This window comes from Chrysemys picta, chromosome 2 (genome assembly GCF_011386835.1).
Source record: "Chrysemys picta bellii isolate R12L10 chromosome 2, ASM1138683v2, whole genome shotgun sequence".
Classification (NCBI taxonomy): Eukaryota; Metazoa; Chordata; order Testudines; family Emydidae; genus Chrysemys; species Chrysemys picta.
The window spans coordinates 37,155,563-37,171,119 of NC_088792.1; the positions used below are offsets into that span (position 1 = coordinate 37,155,563).

Genomic DNA, 15,557 nt, shown 5'->3' on the forward strand with positions numbered 1-15,557 from the left:
TGCTGGGGACCAGTCTAGCCTCTGGCACAAGTCAGATCGGCCTGGGGGTTGATATAACTTATATTAGCTAGTAACAGACCCTAAGAGACAGTCCAGGGATTGCTTGAGCACAGTAGCATTCCAGCCAGAATCCCTCTCTCGCTGGGCATACTCCAATACACTCCCTATGCTGGTGGGAGAGCCAGCAGGAAAAGGTGTCGAGTTGGCTATACTGGCTCTATATCACATGGAAATTCTCCCTCAGGAGGGGAATTCCTACTGCCTCATCAAAGCAGCTTTATACCTTATTGTCATTGCTACAGCAGTGGGCCAGTATCAGGCCCCCAATGCTCATCACACACAGGATTGTTTGTACAGGGCTCTGAAATATCATCTCAACAGCGCTGCACACACTTTACAGGTTTCCTACTGATCCTAGGTGGAAAGCTGAGACAAAACTCTCTCCTATCTGAAGAAACCTTGCAGTTACAATTGACCGCATATGGAAGCCCTTTTCCTGCCCATGCAGAATTCCATAATTCTCAGGAGGCGTATCATCCTTTCACTTTACTAATGTTAGCTTTGTGGATAAAAGCAGGCAGACATCATCCGCTGCTAAGAATCTGTTCTGTTTGTGCTATTATTTCAGAGAAGGATATCATATTGAGATTTATCAGCTGAAAGAACATTAATACTAATTCCATTGACCTCGCAGCCAACAAAACTTATATTAATAGCTGCAATATATGTGGCTCTTTCTACATACTGAACTCTAGAAAGATTGTGTAAAGTTAGTTACCACTTTTAAGTGATACACAAAAGCTATTAAAATCCTCAAATGATTCCCTGTCAAATTCCCTGTGATTTATACCCCATATAAATACCTCATTGTTTTGGATTTGCATGGGTTGTAAATTAGAGCAAAATCTGGCTCATTAAGGAAAGTGTATGGATTAAAATCCAATTAGCTTCAAGAACAATGGAAGCTGTAAATATAAAGAAAAAACATTTGTTACACTGATGCTCACTAGACAGACAGCTCAACTTCTGTGCTAGAGATGTGTGTGTGTATATATCTCTCACACACATACAGATTTTCATGCAGTTTGGTTTAATTCAGGGTTATGCTGCTGTGTTTCCCTAGCTTGCAATGAAGTAAACAATACAGAGTAAACACTTTCTAAAGTTTATTTCCTACAATAAGTATGATTTCCTGTCTTTATGTTTTTAGTACAATAAAGGCCACTCACTCCAGGTACAATCATGGCCTGTGAAGTTAGCCTAATATGGTAAAATTCTTGAACAGTTCATTTTGCCGACTACTTTCCTGCTTTATTTCAGTTTTATTAGAAAGATGAAAATATTTCTGAGGTCACAAATAAAATTTGTTGTTATTTAGTTATTGCAACACCAGAGCAGACAGACATTCTTTCAGATAATTAGTGAAGTATTTAATAATGTTATACAAACCCTAAACATTTATAATCTCAGCATTTCTTAACCTTTCAATATATGCCTTTATTACCCAAATAGAAAAATGGTTTGTGAACTTTGGCAGCTTCCTCATTTGTGTACTATGTGACTAAAACAGAAAGGTCAAAATCCTGCCCCCTGTGCACACCTCTAACATAGGAGAATTCCACAAGGATTCAGTGGAAGAGATCCTGCCACAAAAGCACGGAGCAGCAGCTGCGACCCTGTGATTTGCACCCCTTCCTTCCTCCAGCCAACTGCCGCCCACAGAGAGCTCCCACACAACACAGCTCCATTTTATTCAGGGAGTTCAGACCCACTAGAGTGGACTCACTGCTCAGCAGAGACATGCTGGTTCCACGGAGTTCAGGGGCTTCTACATTTGGATATGGGGGGCAGCAATTCCCCATTAGTATTTTTAAAGGAGTTTATAAAAGTAGCTTTGTTTTTGCATAGAGATACTTGCATTTCATTGATAAGTTCATCAACATATATTAAATAAATGTCAGCCTTAATCTCTTGCTCTGCCAGGGGCATGGAGCACTGCAAGCACAGAAACACACCGAGCTCCTGCGAGGGAAGGAAAGCCTTGCATCACTTAGTGGGATCAAGGAATCACATCTAAGAAGTTGCGTTAACGGACGCCAGAGATAGTCCTGTTCAGTCTCCAGTTAGGTGGATTTTGACTGCAGTGCAGTGCGTTGAGAATAGTAAGAGGTAACAGGAGCCACAGGACCCTCTGTTGCTTTTTAGGAGAGATTGTGAAGGTTCTGCAAAGGTAAGAACTTCAAGAGCAGGGAGAAAACGTTAGCTTCTCATTCTAGTGTGTCTTCAACATGCTTTTTCCAAGGAGTTTCATGTGGTCATTTTCTTTTCCCTTTCCGTCTCCTACCTGACTAAAAGGCAGTTTTGCTGGGGGCTTTGTTACACCCTCCCAAAATTCTATGGCAGACTAGTTATTCAAGAGACTGCAGTGAACAATGTAATTTTTTAAAGGTCTTCCATCAGCATAATACTGTATTATTATTAACATTTCTATAATGCTATAAATGCATTAGAAATGCATAAAATACAATGAGTGTAGGGAGAGGAATACAGAACTCCCTGACTGATGGCATGATGTCATTTTGATTTATTTCTTAAATAATTTAGTAGTTGATTCCATCATCCATATCATGTAGATTTATTTTTATCTGACTGCTCTGTAATTGCTGTTAGTGCAGCTAAAAAAGTCTATGCAGAAAAGCATTCAACCCCAGCAGAGAGTGTAGTATACATGAAGCATACAGTTTACTAATTAGCCTCTTCCCAAGACACTCTGTTTTTCTTGTAATTATATATTTCACAACAGATGGGAAGCTATAATACTTTTAAAGTGAACTGACACTTGCAGTTCTTGCAAATTTGGTGAAAATCAGTTTCCTTAATTCTTTGTAAGTATGATAGAATGGCTGATGGAAAAGGAAATTGCAGGGACACATAAATATTACGTACAAAAAGAAGACACTTTAAATCACTTTTATCTTGAAAAGAAGAGCTATATATCCCTATAATTGGAAGGACATATAAATACAGTGAAATATACCTCTTCTTTTCCAGATAAAAGTGATTTAAAGTGTCTTTTTATACATAATATGTATATGTCCCTGCAACTTCAGATAATTGTGATTCAAAGTATCTTCTCTTTAGGACTCCAAGTGAGCAAACATTTTATTGAATGCTAGATCAGCAGCAAATGAAATGCCAACAGATAATAGAAAATGGAAAGACCCAGTTCTCCTGACAGGCCTACTGAGGAATAACAGTTTCAGTGGCTCAACCTCAACAGGTTCACAGGTTTAGTTCAGGATTCAGAAGGAAAAAATGTGGATTTTTTTCACCTAAAGCTTATCTTTGTCTTTCCGGTCTAGAAATTAAATTGGATATTTTTCAAGACCAGACTCATTTGCAAGAATTCTGGTATTCCTGCCTTTGGGTAGGATGAAAATACTATAACAGAATGCATCTGAAGAAGTGGGGATTTTTACCCACGAAAGCTTATGCCAAAATAAATCAGTTAGTTTTTAAGGTGCCACCGGACTCCTAGTTTTTGTGGATATAGACTAACACGGCGACCCCTCTGATATATAACAGAATACATTAGCTCACAGCATTTCAGAACTTCTACTTCCAAAACCAGGAAGCAAATGAAAGTAAAAATTAACAAAAACAAACAGAAGTTAATTAATCACATTCTTTGAACATTAAAACAGGTCCAGTCTGAGTTTGGGGCAAACTTTGGATTGGCTCTTATTCCAACTGAACTGGTTCACTCAGCCATAACAGAAATTGGAGAGGAAAAATTTCTCTAAATTCCTAAGAGTGATATTCCAGATTTTTAAATTAATATTTCCCTCGACACACACACGTCTGTGAAAGGTCCTGAACTGAGACCTGGAGACCAAACCCTCTCTCTGCTCATTCACGGAGTGAATACACTACTGGCCACGGGAGTGTAAGCTTCTCTAAGGTACCCAGCTGGGTCATGGAAAGACCAAACCCCGGGTGAGAGGCCATTCATACACGGCCCCTCTGCTAAAACTAATAGTTAGTATGATAACTCTGGTTGTGATATGGACATCTATCCAATGAGACCTAGACTGAATCCACTAAATTCATTTTATATAGGCCAACAAGAAGCCTTCATGTTCTACCAAAATCTGGTCATTACCAATCTGGGCTTAATTTGAAATGAATGCCAAGACAGACTGAGAAAAAGAGAACGGAGAAGAAAAGAGAAACCCTGGAAGAAGGTGGTGTAATTATCCAGTAAATTTAGAATGGACTATACCAAACTCTTCCTTCAAATAATCTGAATGCACAGTTCATAAAAAATTTAATGTGTGTTGGATGGTTTCAATAAAGCATGATTTATGATAAAAAAATATCAGCACACATTTAGTTAGGGTTAAATGCATTTTGTAAACAAACTTTTTTGATTCACCCTGGAATAATCATAAAAAAATATTTCCTCTACACAGTAAGGGAGAAAGTCACTACGGCCCCCTCCCCCACATCTTCATGCGCAGCTATACAAAGCCCAATTTCACAACATACACGAGATGTGGAACACTCTGAAAACAGTTCCACGGCTACCCATCCTGTGCAGCAGAACTATGTTTCCTCAGAATTGGAGGCCCTCTGTTGCAACTACACTAGTGGGTGGGTTTCATACTAGATGCAATATAGTCTCCCACATAACAACTTGATCCTTCCCCAATGCAAGCCTAGTATCTCCCTTATTCTTATATTCAGTAGGGCAATTTTGAGAAATACTTCTCTTTATTCCCTTTCAAAACTACATATACCTCTGAGATCCCCTCTTCTTCTAGTAAAAGAACATGGTGAGATTAAGTATAGATCATTGCGGTTGCCCTGTGTTGTCCCGTCAACTTGTTTTCATTACTATTTTACATACTTTTCTGAAACTAGAATTATCTTCTGTCCAGGGCTTGCAGCCTCTCCATGGTAAGTGCAGTGTTTCCCTTTTCTTGTTTCTGGCCCTCTCTGTAACCAATATTCCTCATCACTGAACTGCATAAGCCACTTATCTTTCCTAGCTCTTTCTCTGCCTGAGTCGTTCTGAATTCTATTGCCCTCCTTCTTCATTCTGACATCCCTTCCCAGTTTTGTAATATCAGTAGATCACTATCAATTTACTGCATATTCCATCTTCAGGACCTCATTGATACACATCGGAACCTTTTTTTAGTGACATTTTTCACCAGAATAATTTCACTATGGGTTAAATCCTGATCTCTGAAGTCATGGCAGTTTTCTAGTGACCTCAAAGTAATCAGGATTTGGTCACATAAAGAGAGGTTTTGTATAACCATGTTTGTCTTTTGCACACTACTGTGCACTGAAACAATGAGGAACTTTAATGCTACCTTACATAAACAGAATTCCAGAATGGGGCAAATCCTAAAATCTTTAGTTTGGCAAAGCTCTCATTGAAGTCAATGGGGATTTTGCCCAAGAATGGATTGAGTAGGGATTTAAGGATCTGGATCAAGAAAGAGGCTTCACTGTACTAAGAGTGTACTCAGACTGAAAATTATTTGGGGCGGGGATTATTTAGATATTCTTTATATATTTATAATGCCTAGCACAATGGGCCCCCAACTCCTGATTGAGACCAGGAGGCACTGCTACAGTACAAATCATAAAACAACAAAAAATAACAATAAATAATAATAATAAAAAAAACAAATTAGTTCTAATTTTGGCAGTCCACCAGTCACACCTTATCCTATCCCAAATTTAAAATTAATCTCTGTTTCAAAGAGTAAAGTCAATTATATCTCAAGTAGCTCATTCTCTTCAAATCTCTGTATATACTAAGCTTAAATCCTAATACACACACTTCAAAAAAACCTGAAAATTGCCTCTTTTATTTAAGTGCTTAAATATGGATATAGTTATTTCCCTATAGGCACCTAATACTGGAAAATTTTGGTCTGTATTTTGTTGTATTAAATGCTTATCAAGGTCCAAGTACAGCATGTTCCTGGCTATTAACTGGTTTTGTTACTTTATATTAATAAAAAAAGTAATTAAGCAGCTAGAGCTATGGTTTCATATTAACAATTGCAAACCTCATCCACACATAGAGCTGTAGTTTCAACCTATTTTAGGATAAGTACTAAAGTAATTATTGTGCTATTCTTTACAAGGCAAGATTCCTAGCCTGTGCCTATTGGCCAATGAAGAACAGGGCTCCATTGTGCCAGGCACTGTACAAATGCAGAGTAGCAGATGTTCCCTGCCCTGAAGAGTTTACAATCTAAACAGACAAGACAGACAGAGTGTGGGGGAATGCGTATAGCACACAAGCAGAGTGAACAATATGATAGCAGCAAACATTATATTAATTCCATAATTTGGGGGAGGGAGTAGTTAGGAGAGGATCAGCTCAATGGAAAGAAAAGGGAAGGGAAGTGGGGAGGGGAACAGAGCAGAGGAGAAGGTGGTAAGATGGTAAGAAGGGCAGGTGAATGAAGTTGGGGGGAGGGTGGGGAGGAGAGGGCTGGAGAAAACAGCCAATCAGCACAGGGAGGAGAAAGTGAAGTAAAAGTTCTCTGAATGTCTGAAATGTGTTACAATACCAATATAGGCTAAATACTGAAAATGCTACAATTCCTTAGCTCAGTGAAGTGGTTCAAGCACAGAATGTTCTTCCAGATTTCTAGTCCTCTGAACCCTCAAGTTTTTGTGGGTTGTTGGACCATTAACTTAAAATGTATTTATTTGTGTGGTTGCAGTTCCTTTAAAAATATTAAACACATTTTAAAACATGGAATTGATAATAGGATATTGAATCTTATAACTTCTGGATGTATTTATTTTCCACCAAATCAATCTATGCTCCAACCAACCAAAAACCAAACCAAAACCAAACCAACAAAACAGGGATCAAACCTGCAATGATCTGCCAGCCTAAAAATAAACAAACCAGGGCATATATACTATCTCCCATCACTGCCTGTATGAACAAGTTTGTTTAATTGTTAGGCTGACAGACAGTCACACATAATCTTTTTGGTTATATTAGCAGATAGACCCTAGCTCTTTAGTGAAAATAAATACATCACTGGATTCCAGAAACTAAGCCCTTCCCGTTGGGGTCATTGTGCAGGTAAGTCATTGCCCCCTTTCCCCTCAATTAAATAATATGGGACTTTACCTTCAACATTAGGGGAAAATCTGATGGGAACTCTTGAGTGTCACCTTATGGAGATACCTCTGCACTCTCCAAACGCCACACAACCTCAGATTCCACTGAGAAACTAAGCTTGGATCCCAGAAGGTGTCAGACCCTCTGTTAGGCTCCCTGATCATTCCCCACCCACCCCTGGACATCACAGCTCTTGAAGGAGCCATACATTTGAAAGTCTCTCTTTGGGGCCTATGTTCTTCCACACTCTTGGTCCACCATTCAGGGTGGAATTGGAGGATGGGGAAATGGAAATTACACTCACGTCATGGACCAATGATTACCATTTTGTGTATATGGGGAATTGGACCTGTTTAGATGGTCCATCCTTGAAGGTTAATTTATCCCATGCCCTTCTAGAGGGCTTTTGGGGAAATAATTTTGTCCCTCTGACTGCTTGTCTGATAATTTACTAGAACATTATAATGATCTTTTCTTTTCAACTATCAATACAGTGGTCCCAAGGCAGCTGCTTCCACCAGTTTGTCTTCACAGGTTGCCACGTTTTTCAGGTGGCTGGTGGTAGATAATACAAGAGGGAAGACAACTATCACACATTAGCAGAAATCCCATGATGAAGCCAACCAATTGTGTCATACGCTTTTTTTAAACTCCTATTTTGTGGCTGTGCAAATGACAAAGGAAAGTCTGATTAATCCAAGCTGCTGGAGTAGGCCAGAACTGTCTGTACCTGAAGTAGCACAGCACGATGTCAAAGGCACAAATGGGAAGTTCTCTTTCCTTGATGTTCAGGTGGCTGAGAGGAAAACTGTTCCACATCCTTCCTGCCTGGTGCAACCTGGCAGTGCAGGACTACCTTTGCTGGTGATGGCGACTATCTATCCCTCCTTCAAAGAAAACATGGTGGCTGCTGTCCTTTGGGAAGGGCTGGTACCAGCACATCCTTTGCTCAAGAAACCCTATCTTGATCTTTGCAATATGGACAATTATTAACTTGTTTCAATTTTCTCTTTTTGGGTAAGATTACAAAGAACATGGCAACACAACTTCTCACAATATCTAGATGCTTCAGTGTTGCCTTACCTCTAGTCATTCTGGGTTCAGGCCTGCGTATGGTAAGCAAATCACACCTGTAACGATAGCCAATGTTTTCTTCCTGGCAATGGGTGAAGATCAGCATCCATACTGATAGTTATATCAGTGGCATTTGATACTATTTATCATGGGACGTTGTTAACTCACTAGTGAACCCTAGCAGGAATGGATGAGGTCAATCTTGTGTTCATATGTTCCCTTCTTTTTGAGACCCCCCCAAAGAATAGTGTTAAGTGGTTAAGCTTATGTCTAAAGAGCTCTCTTTTTTCGAGCCCAGCATCATGCCACCCCCTTGTTCAATGTTTATATGGGGCTCTTGGGAAAATTAGTGAGGAAACATGGGATTATAGTGACTTCATTACGTTGTTGACATCCAGCTCTATGTTTCCGTCTTGGGGCAGTTGAGCATCTTACCTAGTGGATGGTTGAGACTGAAGCCTGGATGGGAACAAGCTGGCTGAGGCTCATCCAGATAAGACCAAAGTGATATTGATAGCTTGAGTGAGCTAATCAGAAGATATGGCAGACATTACCTCAACCTATCGGACTGAGTGGGAGCATGTTTGCTATATGTATCCTCTTGTATCCTCAGCTTCTATTAGGTGATCAGATGGCAGTTGTTGGAAGATTGCTTATTGCCATCAGTTTTTAGGCAAGTGATTTTCCTTTATTTTGCAAACTAAGGAGCATTTGTAACCTTGAAATTGGGCGATTGTGTGGCACTATATATGAGGCTGCCCTTTAAGACAATTTGGACAAGTAAGCTGATGTGCAATATAGAAGCCCACTTGTTGACGCGTATTGCACTAACAGCACATTACACCAGAGTTCAGTAACCTGCACTGGTGACCTGTTAGTTTTCAGGTGGAGATTTCGATGCTGGTTTTGATTATAAAAACCTAAAATGGTCTGTCACTTGACTATTTCAGAGACTATCTCTGTGCCTACGTGACACTGCCATAGCTGCAAGCAGAAGACTCTCTCAAGCTATCAGATACCAGTTTAAAAGGCAAGGTATCTTCCATGTCTAGTCCTTGACTTAAGGATTCACTCCCCACATTTGGCATGGAATAGATGAATTTTAAGAGCACATTACAAGACTCATCTATTTTCCAGGGTTTAGGGGGAGGCAAGGGATGACTGTGGCCTTTGGAGAAGGTAGGGCATTTTCATTTTTGACCGAATGGTTTGTTAAGTGGTTTGGAGGGGAGAAATCAATCTGGTTTGGGCTGGCTGTTTTAATTTTTATTTTATTGCATATCTAAATATGTACATGAGAATATATTAAAATAAATTGTAAAATAATAGAGTATCACCCTGTACTTGTATTGCCTCAGTTGTTATTATTTTGAAGAGGAGAATGGTGAATGAGTTTTTTAAAAGAGCTCTTTGAAAACCATAAAACCTAGATATTCAAGATGCCTTTAAAGCTCTAGAAGAGATAAGCCAAAAGCAAAGCAAAAATGGCTAAATAAGTAGCTCTTTAAAGGCTTGATAGTTCTTCTAAATTGCTAAACAAGAAACACCCAGACAAATGTTGTCTTGCTCTTGACACCAAATACAACATTCTAAAAAACACTTGATTGTTCATATGAAAACTGGACAGGTGGTAGCTGAAAGCACCGAACAAAACCAGAATGCATTTAATTCCTTTATTGCAGAGGCAGAGCTAGAAGCTCTGTGCTGAAAGAGAAAGATGATGTTTATTGTGCTACTACACAAGTTATTGAAAGATTGTCTAAACCGAACTCAGACTGCCAGGTGGCAATTGCCAGTAAACCTGCAAGTGAACATTTCTCATTAGCTACAACCTGCAGTAGCTTTCATTTGATACACTGAAAATGCAGCACACCACCACCACCTAAACCAAAAGGCTGTGTATGCCTTGGAAAAATAATCTTCACAATGACCACGGCACAGATTAAAATGGTAACTCTCTTTCTTTCAAACTACATTTGTAGTTGTTTAATTTAAAAGGATTGAATTATTTTTTCGCTTTGTACAACTGAAACCTGTGTCACTGTGATAAATCACATAAAGGGCCTAATTCTCCTTCTACAAGTGTAACTCATCAATGTCAATTGGAGTTAAGGCAGGAGAATCTACCCAAAAATATTTAACAAAACAAATGTCTCTCACAATTATTTTTTTGAGTATTTGTAAACTTTTAGTCATAATCCACTTTTTCTTCCTCTATAGACTACAAAGGAGTTGCCTAAATTTCATGCTGGGTTTGCCAATCTATTACAGTCACAAAAACACATCTTCCAGACATACTGGATGCACGGTAATTCTTGGCAAACTAACATCTCCGTTGTGGCAGGCTTAATTAATGCAGAAACAAGATTCAACATGTCAGTTCACAGTTCCTTTTAATATAAAGTGATATCTGCTGGTATGGCAGAAGGAGGAAAAATTCTCCAAGTCAAAATATTATAGCAGTAGCAACAGCAAAAAAGAAAGTTATATAAAACAAATCAAACTTCATTGTCTAAGTGATTTAAGAGTAGAAGACTACAATTTTCTAACCATTGTTAATGATATCTTCAATTCAGAAGAAGCCTGCAAACTACCAATTATTTCAATCATGGAAGATTTCCAATAAATGATATACACCTTTCACATTCCTCTTTCACAGGAATGTTCTCTATAATGAAAAGAACAATGTGCCTTTTGTTTTGTTTTTTTTGGGGGGGGGGGAGGAGAGGGCTAAATCAAAAAATGACAGATTCTCAGAACCATGAGATGAAACTGAATCATAATGTAATATGTTCAAGAGAAGTTTTCCATTCCAAACTACCAACTTCTCTCTCTTGATCAAGTGTATGTTAAATATTGTAACAACCAAATGTTCATCTCATATTTTAAAAAAGTCTAGAAACATTAAATGCTTTTGTTTTTTATTTCAAACATTCACCCTTTGTGGGAAAAACATTTTTGGATACACTAATCTGTCTCGGATTTCCATTAGTTCCAGCTACATAATTGAAGGGAAAATAGACTCTTGCTTTCTATCATATATGTACCTGGTTTATCTGAGGTGCACCCCAGGAACAACAAAGAGATGAGAAGTTCCTGTCTCTTCTTTTTTTTGCTAGTGGAGAATTAATGGGCAGCTCCATGTCAAAATCTCTACCCTTGCTATAAAATTTTCTCAAACCCACTAGTGCAACTGAGTCACTGTTTTTCCCCTGTGAAGATTTTCCAGCTGCATGTCTATACAGTAAATACAGGGATGCTGGTGTAGATCTGTATGTAAATCTTGCAAATCAGGGTGTGATTCATAAATTAAAAAAGACCGGTTTTTCATGGGTGCATACTTACATGTGGGTGGGGTTTAAATGAATACTGATTCACACATTAGGTACAAGCAAAGGGGAACTGGTCCTTGTCCAGGATTCATTTCTGGCATATATAAAAGTGAAGCACCATTCAGCAATGAACAGTAGCTTTCAAATCTGAACAGTTGAAGGGCTATGAAAAAAGTGAGATCAGAATAACTCAGTTAATACTGCGGTCACAAATGCAATGCAATTATGCGTATGTTTCCTCAGTTACAACCAAGAGTCATACATTATCTTCTCAATACTCCTGCACATAACTACATTAACATTAATGGCAGTTACACACTGGTATCAAGAAAGCCCACCCTATACTACACTAAAATCCCAGCCTCTGGATGAGATTAACCCAGTTGTCCAATTACTGGATTAGAAAAGTATCCATGTGAAATCCGCCTTCTCAGCAGCATCTAGCAGCTGAAGAAAGGATTGGAGAGGAGTGAGGCTCCTTACTGACAGCAACAGGTGTGTGAAGGAAATGAAGAGACAGAAAGTTTGGGTCACAACATCCGGTGTGTATAGGATTTACAGGATAAAAATAAAAGAAAAGAAAAGTACACATGAGCCAGGTTTTAAATGCTATGTCTGACATCAGAGGAAGGGAACCTGTCAGCCAATCTATCAGGGGCCTGATCCTGCCTTACTGAAATCAATGAGAATATTGCTATTGACTTCAGTGGGAGCATGATTAGGACTAAAAGGACCTTGCGACTTGACCTGCCTCTCCTAATTTTCAGCTTCTAACATTCCCGAAGACCCAAGCACTATACTGACTTCCAGAAGCCCTTTTACTTAGGATTTTAATATTTATTTTAAATAAAAGTTGTGGTCATATTATTGGTTGGTACGCTGCACTAACCATTTGCACTTAGATACTACGGTGAAAAGCAACAGAGGGTCCTGTGGCACCTTTAAGACTAACAGAAGTATTGGGAGCATAAGCTTTCGTGGGTAAGAACCTCACTTCTTCAGATGCAAGTCTTAAAGGTGCCACAGGACCCTCTGTTGCTTTTTACAGACTCAGACTAACACGGCTACCCCTCTGATACTTGATACTATGGTGATAGGCACAATATAAAGACCTATTGTAAAACAGACAAAATAGATAGATTAGACAGAACATGCGTCCTTCTTATTCCTGCTCTCTCAAACAAGGGCAATCAGACTGGGGAAGGGTGTTTTGTGGTGGGTAAAAAGATGGCAATTTCTGTGCACTGCTGAAAAACTGAGAAAACAAGGATGTACTCCATTAAAAGTAATTTGCCAACAGTTACTTCCACATCATGATATCAGAGATACTACAATAATTCCCTATTCTAACTGTGGGGGAACAATGTCATTCTCTCATATCACTGGATAGTAACTGTTGAAATAATGTTGGCTTTTTAATGGCAATCACTGTAAAATTATTATTGTACTGGGAAAGCTCTTATGCACAATTAATGTGAAATGGGCCTTTTTCATAAAAGACTGCACAATGAAAGCATGAAAATTAACACAAATAATCTGTGCATTTCTTTAAGATGATTCTTTAAGGGGCACAACGTACCTCACAATATGTACTGCAAAGATTTCCTGAAATGGGGATTTTTTTTTTCTTTTTAAAGAAAATAGATTTTTAAGATCTACAGTAACTGTTACCTGTCTTTGTGCTACAGTTACACACTCCTTAATGGAGGTGTTTAAATTATATATTTTTAAACATGTCATTTCTGCACGTTCCAGCTAAGGAATTGAACAATACAAACTGAGTGTTATTTAAATCAACCATCTTATGTCATCCAATTATGTATTTATTCCGTCCATGAAACATAAGTGGCACTTATTTTTACTTATTCTAATCAAAGTCAAATATTTGTTCCTTCTGCAAGTAATTTATAACTAATTACAACAGACTGATGTATGACATTATGTAGAACAAAAAAGCAGGGTTCGGCAAGAATAAATGGAGATGAAAAATAATGCTTGCAAGGACCGAGAAAAAACAACAACTCAGGGCGCATGCACACATGCCCAACCCTCATGGTATATTGTTAGACTTTACATACCAGCACCGGCATGTCCACAAAATAGCTGTGAGCTGCAAGGACATTCTGGTTATTAGTCAGCAGGAAGTACACGAAGCAAGCCATAGAATTTCAGTCAAGTCATCATTTCCTTCAAATACTGAGTTTCAACCATTTTATTATCAGCACCAAGATGCTATGGTGACTAACATGTTACAAGTATGACAGATAGATAAATGCCTCCTTCACAGGGACTCCACCCACTTAAATCTAAGCAGGGGTACAGTCTTCTGAATAGCAGTCCTCAGGCTTTAAGTGGTAGACAAGAGTCTACTGTAACCTCGTGATGTCTCTCCAGGAGAATAAGTCCAGTACTAGATTCAATAGACTAGACTGTGGAAACAGCCTTCACACAAGTGAGTGTAGCCTCCCCAGGAAATTTTACAGAGAAACCCCCCCATACACCACTGTTCACATAAATTGTTTACATTTGTCTGCTGACATCTTAGGTGTCCAGGGATCATGAAGATCAGGAAAAGGGAGCAAGAAACCCTGTCTGAGCCTTTCTGTCCCACTTGTGTTGTTGCTTTCAGATGTTCCTTAAGAAAGTCTCTGCTGTTCCTAGAGGATGGCTCCAATTCCAGGAGCTTCTCCTCTGCTTGGGCTGGAAAGAAGACCCTTTGCAGGAGGGTGCATCCTTGGTAGGCTTGGCCTGCAATGTGGGCAGGGAGCCTCAGCAGGGCTTTTCCTTGCCCCATTGCTTATGGCCATTGCCTTTGCAAGATGTGGACAGCTCACCACCCAATTCATTTCTAGAGCTGATCAAAACATTTGTCAGGAAGTGTATTTTTATTTTAGGCATCAAAAGGCTTTTCAAAGTATGTGGAACTTTTTGCAAGTTTTTTTTATTATTCAAAATTTTCCAGTATTTTATCAAAACAAAACATTTGTTGATATTCAAATTGACAATTGTATTATTTTGTTGTCCCTCTATCCTTTTCTTATTTTCCTCTTTTCTAGTCACGAAATGAGAGGAAAGGAGGGGACTTCCAAAAGTGAAATATTTTAATTTTGATTGGAATAAAAGTGAATCAGAATGAGAATTTATATTCTGAACTGAATCAAAATGAAAAAATTCATTTTTTTTAACAAAAATACTGTGAAAAATTTGAAAGGAAACAAAAATTTTTGTTTCCTTTTAAATTTTTCACAGGAATTAACTGCCATATTTGACCTGCCCTACTCATTTCCCATATAATAGACAACCAAACAGCCGTCAGATGCACAGCGATAACTTCCATGATAACCAACTTAAGCTGTATTTGAGCTAGCAGTGGAGAGATTAAAAGCTCTATATGCCCATCACCCATGAGCTAGCACCCCAACACGTGCTTCCAGACTTGCCTCTTCTGACTTGTTTTCCCTCAATAGTCCTGTGCTACTCTGGGTTACTTTCCTTTCACACGCTCTTTTGTGACTCATTCCATGGGCTTGTCTACATGGTCAGCTAGTGTGTGGCAAGCTGGGGTGTAAAGTCACAGCACTCTAGTCAGATGTGCACTAAGTCACCATGAGAAGGATGCTACCATGCACTAGAAATTTTGTAGAGCACTTTGACCTAATGCTGTTGCAAACAGCAGCAGGGTAGTGTGCTGTACATTCACAGCCTACCTGGCTGTGCAGTAAGTGTCCATGTGGACAAGCCCCATGTTTAAATGCTACCAAGTGGAATGAAATAATGTTTTAAGTAAGATGTTGGGATGAAGAGAGGAAACATTTTCCCTTCTATTAAATCACTACATGCCACTTGCAGCACAGGTGCGATACCCTAGAGGTTTCGATTATTTCATCGAAATATGAACACAAAGAATGAGAGAGGGAGGGGAGAATAGGCTAATAATTTCAAATTCTAAAGAATCAGGTCTCATGGTACTGATAAACACATAC

At 38.9% G+C, this 15,557-nt stretch overlaps 1 protein-coding gene across 36 annotated transcripts in view; it reads right to left on the reverse strand.

Annotated features, from left to right (window-relative positions):
* Nucleotides 1–15,557, reverse strand: part of KIAA1217 (KIAA1217 ortholog) — a 517,243-nt gene that overhangs the window by 203,841 nt on the left and 297,845 nt on the right. The window contains exon 2 of one of the 36 annotated variants that reach the window (XM_042857890.2): nucleotides 11,588–11,737. The exons of the other annotated variants lie outside the window; for them this stretch is intronic. The gene's annotated coding sequence lies outside the window, so the exon portion shown is untranslated. The remainder of the gene's footprint in view (nucleotides 1–11,587; nucleotides 11,738–15,557) is intronic. 36 annotated transcript variants of the gene reach the window in all.